This window comes from Vicugna pacos, chromosome 31, assembly GCF_048564905.1.
Source record: "Vicugna pacos chromosome 31, VicPac4, whole genome shotgun sequence".
Taxonomy (NCBI): domain Eukaryota; kingdom Metazoa; phylum Chordata; class Mammalia; order Artiodactyla; family Camelidae; genus Vicugna; species Vicugna pacos.
The window spans coordinates 3,148,141-3,162,073 of NC_133017.1; positions in this window are offsets into that span (position 1 = coordinate 3,148,141).

The following is a 13,933-nucleotide window of genomic DNA, read 5'->3' on the forward strand; positions in this document are numbered from 1 at the left end:
ACATGTGGATGAATGATGTTTCAATCACCATAAAAGGAACCTATGCACTTTGAAATATTTATTTTGACTTTGTAGCTCTTCCTATCACCAGTTTCAAGAATCACACTTTTATCTCAGATAAACAGTCTTGGAGCGAATACTATCCTATAGATATATAATTTGAATAGATTCCATCAAGATGATATTCAGTGTTCCTGACAATCTACATGCATGACGGATTCGACAAACATGCATTCCTGAATTGGGATCATGTGGATTACTTATCTTTCATCCTCTATAAAAGAAATATTTTCATTAAGTAACGTGTACTCATTTTCACAAGCTTTTCCTAACACCAGGTTCGAATTCGTGCATTTTTCACAGAAAAATACTTCTGGAGCTATTTACACCTAATAGATATGTAATTTACTTAAATTCGATCAACATGGCAACCCGGGTTCCGCACATGATACATGCTTCATGGATTCGACAAACATGCGTTTCTGAGTTGTGAGCATGTGGATTACTGACCTTTCATTCACCAAACAAGGCATATATACACTTAGAAATATTTACTCTGACTTGATAGTTTTTTTCTATCACCAGGTTCTAAAATCAGACATTTTGAACCAGAAAACTCTCGTTGAGCGAATTCTCACCAATACACATGTAATTACATTGTTTACATAACCATGGCATTCCGTGTTCCGAACATGATTCATGCATCACGGATTCAACAAACATGCAATTCTGAGTTGTGGACATGTGGATGACTGATGTTTCAACCACCAAACAATGAACCTATGCACATTGAAATATGTACTTTGACTTTGTAAATTCTTCCCATCACCAGTTTCAAGAATCACAATTTTATCCCAGAAAAACACTCTTTGATCGAATTCTACCCTAGAGATATGCAATTTTAATCGATTCCATCAACATGATATTCCGTGTTCTGTACATGCTACATGCATGACGGATTCGACAAACATGCATTCCTGAGTTGAGAGCATGTGGATTACTTATCTTTCATCCTCAAAATAAAGGAATATTTTCATCTAGAATCGTGTACACATTTTCACAAACTTCCCCTAACACCAGTTTCGAATTCTTGCATTTTTTACAGAAAAATACTTCTGGAGTGATTTCAACCTACTAGATATGCAATTTACATTAATTCGATCAACAAGGCATTCCGGGTTCCATACATGCTACATGCAATGTGGATTCGACAAACATGCATTTCTGAGTTGCGAGAATGTGGATTACTAATCTTTCATCCACCAAACAAGGCATATATACACTTAGAAATATTTACTGTGACTTCATAGGTTGTTTCTATCACCAGTATCTAAAATCAGATATTTTGCACCATAGAAAAATCTTTGAGCAAATGCTCACCAGACACATGTAATTAACATTGTTTACATAACCATGACATTCCGTATTCTGAACATGTTTCATGCATTACAGATTCCACAAGCATGCATTCCTGAGTTGAGAGCATGTGGATAACTCATCTTTCATCCTCAGTAAAAGGAATATTTTCATCTAGAATCGTGTACACATTTTCACAAGCTTTCCCTTACACCAGTTTTGAATTCGTGTATTTTTCACAGAAAAATACTTCTGGGTCGATTTCAACCTACTAGATATGTAATTTACATAAATTCGACCAACATGGCGTTCCGGGTTCCATACATGTTACATGCATGACGGATTCGACAAACATGCATTTCTGAGTTTCGAGAATTTGGATTACTAATCTTTCATCCACCAAACAAGGCATATATACACTTAGAAATATTTACTCTGACTTCATAGGTTGTTTCTATCTCCAGTTTCTAAAATCAGATATTTTGCACCATAAAAAACTCTTTTAGCAAATGCTCACCATACACATGTTATTTACATTTTTTACATAACCATGACATTCCATTTTCTAACATGTTTCATGCATTACAGATTCCACAAATATGCATTTCTGAGTTGTGAACATGTGGATGAATGATGTTTCAACCACCATAAAGGAACCTATGCACTTTGAAATATTTACTTTGACTTCGTAGCTCTTCCTATCACCAGTTTCAAGAATCAAACTTTTATCTCAGAAAAACACTCTTGGAGCTAATACTATCCTATAGATATGTCATTTGAATAGATTCCATGTACATGATATTCTGTGATCCTGACATGCTACATGCATGACGGATTCGAGAAACATGCATTTCTGATTTGGGAGCATGTGGATTACTTACCTTTCATCCTCTATAAATAGAATATTTTCATCAAATACGTGTACTGATTTTCAAAAGCTTTTCCTATCACCAGTTTCGAATTTGTGGATTTTTCACAGGAAAATACTTCTGGAGTGATTTACATCTAATAGATATGTAATTTACATAAATTCGATCAACATGGCATTCCGGGTTCCATACATGATACATGCTTGATGGATTCGACAAAGATGCATTTCTGAGTTGAGAGCATGTGGATTACTGATATTTCCTCCTCTATAAAAGGAATATTTTCACCTAGAATCGTGTTCTCATATTTACAAGCTTATTCTTACACCAGTTTTGAATTCGTGCATTTTGCACAGAAAAGTAGTTCTGGAGCGATTTCAAACTAATAGATATGTAATTTACATAAATACGATCAACATGGCATTCCGGGTTCTGTACATGCTACATACATGACGGATTTGCAAAGATGCACTCCTGAGTTGAGAACATGTGGATTACTAATCTTTCATCCTCTATAAAAGTAATATTTTCATCTAGAAACGTGTACTCATTTTCAGAAGCATTGCCTAACACCAGTTTCGAATTCGTGCATTTTTCACAGAAAAATACTTCTGGAGCGTTTTACACCTAATAGATTGAAATTTACATAAATTCGATCAACATGGCATTCCGGGTTCCGTACATGCTACATACATGACAGATTTGACAAACATGCGTTTCTGAGTTGTGAGCATGTGGATTACTGAACATTCATCCACCAAACAAGTCTTATAAACACTAAAAACTTTTGACTCTGACTTCATAGGTTTTTACATCACCAATTTATAAAATCTGACATTTTGCGCCAAGAAACACTCTTTGAGCGAATTCTGACCAATACCCATGTAATTTACATTGTTTACATAAGCATGGCATTCTGTATTCCGAACATGTTTCATGCATCACGGATTCCACAAACATGCATTTCTGAGTTGAGAACATGTGGATGAATGATGTTTCAATCACCATAAAAGGAACCTATGCACTTTGAAATATTTATTTTGACTTTGTAGCTCTTCCTATCACCAGTTTCAAGAATCACACTTTTATCTCAGATAAACAGTCTTGGAGCGAATACTATCCTATAGATATATAATTTGAATAGATTCCATCAAGATGATATTCAGTGTTCCTGACAATCTACATGCATGACGGATTCGACAAACATGCATTCCTGAATTGGGATCATGTGGATTACTTATCTTTCATCCTCTATAAAAGAAATATTTTCATTAAGTAACGTGTACTCATTTTCACAAGCTTTTCCTAACACCAGGTTCGAATTCGTGCATTTTTCACAGAAAAATACTTCTGGAGCTATTTACACCTAATTGATATGTAATTTACTTAAATTCGATCAACATGGCAACCCGGGTTCCGCACATGATACATGCTTCACGGATTCGACAAACATGCGTTTCTGAGTTGTGAGCATGTGGATTACTGACCTTTCATTCACCAAACAAGGCATATATACACTTAGAAATATTTACTCTGACTTGATAGTTTTTTTCTATCACCAGGTTCTAAAATCAGACATTTTGAACCAGAAAACTCTCGTTGAGCGAATTCTCACCAATACACATGTAATTACATTGTTTACATAACCATGGCATTCCGTGTTCTGAACATGATTCATGCATCACGGATTCAACAAACATGCATTTCTGACTGTGAACATGTGGATGACTGATGTTTCAACCACCAAACAATGAACCTATGCACATTGAAATATATACTTTGACTTTGTAAATTCTTCCCATCACCAGTTTCAAGAATCACAATTTTATCCCAGAAAAACACTCTTTGATCGAATTCTACCCTAGAGATATGCAATTTTAATCGATTCCATCAACATGATATTCCGTGTTCTGTACATGCTACATGCATGACGGATTCGACAAACATGCATTCCTGAGTTGAGAGCATGTGGATTACTTATCTTTCATCCTCAAAATAAAGGAATATTTTCATCTAGAATCGTGTACACATTTTCACAAACTTCCCCTAACACCAGTTTCGAATTCTTGCATTTTTTACAGAAAAATACTTCTGGAGTGATTTCAACCTACTAGATATGCAATTTACATTAATTCGATCAACAAGGCATTCCGGGTTCCATACATGCTACATGCAATGTGGATTCGACAAACATGCATTTCTGAGTTGCGAGAATGTGGATTACTAATCTTTCATCCACCAAACAAGGCATATATACACTTAGAAATATTTACTGTGACTTCATAGGTTGTTTCTATCACCAGTATCTAAAATCAGATATTATGCACCATAAAAAAATCTTTGAGCAAATGCTCACCAGACACATGTAATTAACATTGTTTACATAACCATGACATTCCGTATTCTGAACATGTTTCATGCATTACAGATTCCACAAGCATGCATTCCTGAGTTGAGAGCATGTGGATAACTCATCTTTCATCCTCAGTAAAAGGAATATTTTCATCTAGAATCGTGTACACATTTTCACAAGCTTTCCCTTACACCAGTTTTGAATTCGTGTATTTTTCACAGAAAAATACTTCTGGGTCGATTTCAACCTACTAGATATGTAATTTACATAAATTCGATCAACATGGCATTCCGGGTTCCATACATGATACATGCTTGACGGATTCGACAAACATGCGTTTCTGAGTTGTGATCATGTGGATTACTGACCTTTCTTCCACCAAACAAGTCATGTATAGACTTAGAAATATTTACCCTGGCTTCATAGGTTTTTTCCGTCACCAGTTTCTAAAATCTGAAATTTTGCACAAAAAACACTCTTTGAGAGAATTCTCACCAATACACATATAATTAACATTGTTTACATAAGCATGGCATTCTGTATTCTGATCATGATTCATGCATCGTGGATTCAACAAACATGCAATTCTGAGTTGTGGACATGTGGATGACTGATGTTTCAACCACCAATCAAGTTACACAAGCACTATGAAATATTTACTTTGACTTCGTAGCTTCTTCCTATAACCAGTTTAAAGAATCAAACTTTGCTCCCAGAAAAACACTCTTAAAGACAATTCTACCCTATAGATATGTAATTTGAATAGATTCAATCAACATGATATTCCGTGTTTCGTACATGCTACATGCATGACGGATTCGACAAAGATGCATTTCTGAGTTGAGAGCATGTGGATTACTGATATTTCCTCCTCTATAAAAGGAATATTTTCACCTAGAATCGTGTTCTCATATTTACAAGCTTATTCTTACACCAGTTTTGAATTCGTGCATTTTGCACAGAAAAGTACTTCTGGAGCGATTTCAAACTAATAGATATGTAATTTACATAAATACGATCAACATGGCATTCCGGGTTCTGTACATGCTACATACATGATGGATTTGCAAAGATGCACTCCTGAGTTGAGAACATGTGGATTACTAATCTTTCATCCTCTATAAAAGTAATATTTTCATCTAGAAACGTGTACTCATTTTCAGAAGCATTGCCTAACACCAGTTTCGAATTCGTGCATTTTCACAGAAAAATACTTCTGGAGCGTTTTACACCTAATAGATTGAAATTTACATAAATTCGATCAACATGGCATTCCGGGTTCCGTACATGCTACATACATGACAGATTTGACAAACATGCGTTTCTGAGTTGTGAGCATGTGGATTACTGAACATTCATCCACCAAACAAGTCTTATAAACACTAAAAACTTTTGACTCTGACTTCATAGGTTTTTACATCACCAATTTATAAAATCTGACATTTTGCGCCAAGAAACACTCTTTGAGCGAATTCTGACCAATACCCATGTAATTTACATTGTTTACATAAGCATGGCATTCTGTATTCCGAACATGTTTCATGCATCACGGATTCCACAAACATGCATTTCTGAGTTGAGAACATGTGGATGAATGATGTTTCAATCACCATAAAAGGAACCTATGCACTTTGAAATATTTATTTTGACTTTGTAGCTCTTCCTATCACCAGTTTCAAGAATCACACTTTTATCTCAGATAAACAGTCTTGGAGCGAATACTATCCTATAGATATATAATTTGAATAGATTCCATCAAGATGATATTCAGTGTTCCTGACAATCTACATGCATGACGGATTCGACAAACATGCATTCCTGAATTGGGATCATGTGGATTACTTATCTTTCATCCTCTATAAAAGAAATATTTTCATTAAGTAACGTGTACTCATTTTCACAAGCTTTTCCTAACACCAGGTTCGAATTCGTGCATTTTTCACAGAAAAATACTTCTGGAGCTATTTACACCTAATTGATATGTAATTTACTTAAATTCGATCAACATGGCAACCCGGGTTCCGCACATGATACATGCTTCACGGATTCGACAAACATGCGTTTCTGAGTTGTGAGCATGTGGATTACTGACCTTTCATTCACCAAACAAGGCATATATACACTTAGAAATATTTACTCTGACTTGATAGTTTTTTTCTATCACCAGGTTCTAAAATCAGACATTTTGAACCAGAAAACTCTCGTTGAGCGAATTCTCACCAATACACATGTAATTACATTGTTTACATAACCATGGCATTCCGTGTTCCGAACATGATTCATGCATCACGGATTCAACAAACATGCATTTCTGACTGTGAACATGTGGATGACTGATGTTTCAACCACCAAACAATGAACCTATGCACATTGAAATATATACTTTGACTTTGTAAATTCTTCCCATCACCAGTTTCAAGAATCACAATTTTATCCCAGAAAAACACTCTTTGATCGAATTCTACCCTAGAGATATGCAATTTTAATCGATTCCATCAACATGATATTCCGTGTTCTGTACATGCTACATGCATGACGGATTCGACAAACATGCATTCCTGAGTTGAGAGCATGTGGATTACTTATCTTTCATCCTCAAAATAAAGGAATATTTTCATCTAGAATCGTGTACACATTTTCACAAACTTCCCCTAACACCAGTTTCGAATTCTTGCATTTTTTACAGAAAAATACTTCTGGAGTGATTTCAACCTACTAGATATGCAATTTACATTAATTCGATCAACAAGGCATTCCGGGTTCCATACATGCTACATGCAATGTGGATTCGACAAACATGCATTTCTGAGTTGCGAGAATGTGGATTACTAATCTTTCATCCACCAAACAAGGCATATATACACTTAGAAATATTTACTGTGACTTCATAGGTTGTTTCTATCACCAGTATCTAAAATCAGATATTTTGCACCATAGAAAAATCTTTGAGCAAATGCTCACCAGACACATGTAATTAACATTGTTTACATAACCATGACATTCCGTATTCTGAACATGTTTCATGCATTACAGATTCCACAAGCATGCATTCCTGAGTTGAGAGCATGTGGATAACTCATCTTTCATCCTCAGTAAAAGGAATATTTTCATCTAGAATCGTGTACACATTTTCACAAGCTTTCCCTTACACCAGTTTTGAATTCGTGTATTTTTCACAGAAAAATACTTCTGGGTCGATTTCAACCTACTAGATATGTAATTTACATAAATTCGATCAACATGGCATTCCGGGTTCCATACATGATACATGCTTGACGGATTCGACAAACATGCGTTTCTGAGTTGTGATCATGTGGATTACTGACCTTTCTTCCACCAAACAAGTCATGTATAGACTTAGAAATATTTACCCTGGCTTCATAGGTTTTTTCCGTCACCAGTTTCTAAAATCTGAAATTTTGCACAAAAAACACTCTTTGAGAGAATTCTCACCAATACACATATAATTAACATTGTTTACATAAGCATGGCATTCTGTATTCTGATCATGATTCATGCATCGTGGATTCAACAAACATGCAATTCTGAGTTGTGGACATGTGGATGACTGATGTTTCAACCACCAATCAAGTTACACAAGCACTATGAAATATTTACTTTGACTTCGTAGCTTCTTCCTATAACCAGTTTAAAGAATCAAACTTTGCTCCCAGAAAAACACTCTTAAAGACAATTCTACCCTATAGATATGTAATTTGAATAGATTCAATCAACATGATATTCCGTGTTTCGTACATGCTACATGCATGACGGATTCGACAAAGATGCATTTCTGAGTTGAGAGCATGTGGATTACTGATATTTCCTCCTCTATAAAAGGAATATTTTCACCTAGAATCGTGTTCTCATATTTACAAGCTTATTCTTACACCAGTTTTGAATTCGTGCATTTTGCACAGAAAAGTACTTCTGGAGCGATTTCAAACTAATAGATATGTAATTTACATAAATACGATCAACATGGCATTCCGGGTTCTGTACATGCTACATACATGATGGATTTGCAAAGATGCACTCCTGAGTTGAGAACATGTGGATTACTAATCTTTCATCCTCTATAAAAGTAATATTTTCATCTAGAAACGTGTACTCATTTTCAGAAGCATTGCCTAACACCAGTTTCGAATTCGTGCATTTTCACAGAAAAATACTTCTGGAGCGTTTTACACCTAATAGATTGAAATTTACATAAATTCGATCAACATGGCATTCCGGGTTCCGTACATGCTACATACATGACAGATTTGACAAACATGCGTTTCTGAGTTGTGAGCATGTGGATTACTGAACATTCATCCACCAAACAAGTCTTATAAACACTAAAAACTTTTGACTCTGACTTCATAGGTTTTTACATCACCAATTTATAAAATCTGACATTTTGCGCCAAGAAACACTCTTTGAGCGAATTCTGACCAATACCCATGTAATTTACATTGTTTACATAAGCATGGCATTCTGTATTCCGAACATGTTTCATGCATCACGGATTCCACAAACATGCATTTCTGAGTTGAGAACATGTGGATGAATGATGTTTCAATCACCATAAAAGGAACCTATGCACTTTGAAATATTTATTTTGACTTTGTAGCTCTTCCTATCACCAGTTTCAAGAATCACACTTTTATCTCAGATAAACAGTCTTGGAGCGAATACTATCCTATAGATATATAATTTGAATAGATTCCATCAAGATGATATTCAGTGTTCCTGACAATCTACATGCATGACGGATTCGACAAACATGCATTCCTGAATTGGGATCATGTGGATTACTTATCTTTCATCCTCTATAAAAGAAATATTTTCATTAAGTAACGTGTACTCATTTTCACAAGCTTTTCCTAACACCAGGTTCGAATTCGTGCATTTTTCACAGAAAAATACTTCTGGAGCTATTTACACCTAATTGATATGTAATTTACTTAAATTCGATCAACATGGCAACCCGGGTTCCGCACATGATACATGCTTCACGGATTCGACAAACATGCGTTTCTGAGTTGTGAGCATGTGGATTACTGACCTTTCATTCACCAAACAAGGCATATATACACTTAGAAATATTTACTCTGACTTGATAGTTTTTTTCTATCACCAGGTTCTAAAATCAGACATTTTGAACCAGAAAACTCTCGTTGAGCGAATTCTCACCAATACACATGTAATTACATTGTTTACATAACCATGGCATTCCGTGTTCCGAACATGATTCATGCATCACGGATTCAACAAACATGCATTTCTGACTGTGAACATGTGGATGACTGATGTTTCAACCACCAAACAATGAACCTATGCACATTGAAATATATACTTTGACTTTGTAAATTCTTCCCATCACCAGTTTCAAGAATCACAATTTTATCCCAGAAAAACACTCTTTGATCGAATTCTACCCTAGAGATATGCAATTTTAATCGATTCCATCAACATGATATTCCGTGTTCTGTACATGCTACATGCATGACGGATTCGACAAACATGCATTCCTGAGTTGAGAGCATGTGGATTACTTATCTTTCATCCTCAAAATAAAGGAATATTTTCATCTAGAATCGTGTACACATTTTCACAAACTTCCCCTAACACCAGTTTCGAATTCTTGCATTTTTTACAGAAAAATACTTCTGGAGTGATTTCAACCTACTAGATATGCAATTTACATTAATTCGATCAACAAGGCATTCCGGGTTCCATACATGCTACATGCAATGTGGATTCGACAAACATGCATTTCTGAGTTGCGAGAATGTGGATTACTAATCTTTCATCCACCAAACAAGGCATATATACACTTAGAAATATTTACTGTGACTTCATAGGTTGTTTCTATCACCAGTATCTAAAATCAGATATTTTGCACCATAGAAAAATCTTTGAGCAAATGCTCACCAGACACATGTAATTAACATTGTTTACATAACCATGACATTCCGTATTCTGAACATGTTTCATGCATTACAGATTCCACAAGCATGCATTCCTGAGTTGAGAGCATGTGGATAACTCATCTTTCATCCTCAGTAAAAGGAATATTTTCATCTAGAATCGTGTACACATTTTCACAAGCTTTCCCTTACACCAGTTTTGAATTCGTGTATTTTTCACAGAAAAATACTTCTGGGTCGATTTCAACCTACTAGATATGTAATTTACATAAATTCGATCAACATGGCATTCCGGGTTCCATACATGATACATGCTTGACGGATTCGACAAACATGCGTTTCTGAGTTGTGATCATGTGGATTACTGACCTTTCTTCCACCAAACAAGTCATGTATAGACTTAGAAATATTTACCCTGGCTTCATAGGTTTTTTCCGTCACCAGTTTCTAAAATCTGAAATTTTGCACAAAAAACACTCTTTGAGAGAATTCTCACCAATACACATATAATTAACATTGTTTACATAAGCATGGCATTCTGTATTCTGATCATGATTCATGCATCGTGGATTCAACAAACATGCAATTCTGAGTTGTGGACATGTGGATGACTGATGTTTCAACCACCAATCAAGTTACACAAGCACTATGAAATATTTACTTTGACTTCGTAGCTTCTTCCTATAACCAGTTTAAAGAATCAAACTTTGCTCCCAGAAAAACACTCTTAAAGACAATTCTACCCTATAGATATGTAATTTGAATAGATTCAATCAACATGATATTCCGTGTTTCGTACATGCTACATGCATGACGGATTCGACAAAGATGCATTTCTGAGTTGAGAGCATGTGGATTACTGATATTTCCTCCTCTATAAAAGGAATATTTTCACCTAGAATCGTGTTCTCATATTTACAAGCTTATTCTTACACCAGTTTTGAATTCGTGCATTTTGCACAGAAAAGTACTTCTGGAGCGATTTCAAACTAATAGATATGTAATTTACATAAATACGATCAACATGGCATTCCGGGTTCTGTACATGCTACATACATGATGGATTTGCAAAGATGCACTCCTGAGTTGAGAACATGTGGATTACTAATCTTTCATCCTCTATAAAAGTAATATTTTCATCTAGAAACGTGTACTCATTTTCAGAAGCATTGCCTAACACCAGTTTCGAATTCGTGCATTTTCACAGAAAAATACTTCTGGAGCGTTTTACACCTAATAGATTGAAATTTACATAAATTCGATCAACATGGCATTCCGGGTTCCGTACATGCTACATACATGACAGATTTGACAAACATGCGTTTCTGAGTTGTGAGCATGTGGATTACTGAACATTCATCCACCAAACAAGTCTTATAAACACTAAAAACTTTTGACTCTGACTTCATAGGTTTTTACATCACCAATTTATAAAATCTGACATTTTGCGCCAAGAAACACTCTTTGAGCGAATTCTGACCAATACCCATGTAATTTACATTGTTTACATAAGCATGGCATTCTGTATTCCGAACATGTTTCATGCATCACGGATTCCACAAACATGCATTTCTGAGTTGAGAACATGTGGATGAATGATGTTTCAATCACCATAAAAGGAACCTATGCACTTTGAAATATTTATTTTGACTTTGTAGCTCTTCCTATCACCAGTTTCAAGAATCACACTTTTATCTCAGATAAACAGTCTTGGAGCGAATACTATCCTATAGATATATAATTTGAATAGATTCCATCAAGATGATATTCAGTGTTCCTGACAATCTACATGCATGACGGATTCGACAAACATGCATTCCTGAATTGGGATCATGTGGATTACTTATCTTTCATCCTCTATAAAAGAAATATTTTCATTAAGTAACGTGTACTCATTTTCACAAGCTTTTCCTAACACCAGGTTCGAATTCGTGCATTTTTCACAGAAAAATACTTCTGGAGCTATTTACACCTAATTGATATGTAATTTACTTAAATTCGATCAACATGGCAACCCGGGTTCCGCACATGATACATGCTTCACGGATTCGACAAACATGCGTTTCTGAGTTGTGAGCATGTGGATTACTGACCTTTCATTCACCAAACAAGGCATATATACACTTAGAAATATTTACTCTGACTTGATAGTTTTTTTCTATCACCAGGTTCTAAAATCAGACATTTTGAACCAGAAAACTCTCGTTGAGCGAATTCTCACCAATACACATGTAATTACATTGTTTACATAACCATGGCATTCCGTGTTCCGAACATGATTCATGCATCACGGATTCAACAAACATGCATTTCTGACTGTGAACATGTGGATGACTGATGTTTCAACCACCAAACAATGAACCTATGCACATTGAAATATATACTTTGACTTTGTAAATTCTTCCCATCACCAGTTTCAAGAATCACAATTTTATCCCAGAAAAACACTCTTTGATCGAATTCTACCCTAGAGATATGCAATTTTAATCGATTCCATCAACATGATATTCCGTGTTCTGTACATGCTACATGCATGACGGATTCGACAAACATGCATTCCTGAGTTGAGAGCATGTGGATTACTTATCTTTCATCCTCAAAATAAAGGAATATTTTCATCTAGAATCGTGTACACATTTTCACAAACTTCCCCTAACACCAGTTTCGAATTCTTGCATTTTTTACAGAAAAATACTTCTGGAGTGATTTCAACCTACTAGATATGCAATTTACATTAATTCGATCAACAAGGCATTCCGGGTTCCATACATGCTACATGCAATGTGGATTCGACAAACATGCATTTCTGAGTTGCGAGAATGTGGATTACTAATCTTTCATCCACCAAACAAGGCATATATACACTTAGAAATATTTACTGTGACTTCATAGGTTGTTTCTATCACCAGTATCTAAAATCAGATATTTTGCACCATAGAAAAATCTTTGAGCAAATGCTCACCAGACACATGTAATTAACATTGTTTACATAACCATGACATTCCGTATTCTGAACATGTTTCATGCATTACAGATTCCACAAGCATGCATTCCTGAGTTGAGAGCATGTGGATAACTCATCTTTCATCCTCAGTAAAAGGAATATTTTCATCTAGAATCGTGTACACATTTTCACAAGCTTTCCCTTACACCAGTTTTGAATTCGTGTATTTTTCACAGAAAAATACTTCTGGGTCGATTTCAACCTACTAGATATGTAATTTACATAAATTCGATCAACATGGCATTCCGGGTTCCATACATGATACATGCTTGACGGATTCGACAAACATGCGTTTCTGAGTTGTGATCATGTGGATTACTGACCTTTCTTCCACCAAACAAGTCATGTATAGACTTAGAAATATTTACCCTGGCTTCATAGGTTTTTTCCGTCACCAGTTTCTAAAATCTGAAATTTTGCACAAAAAACACTCTTT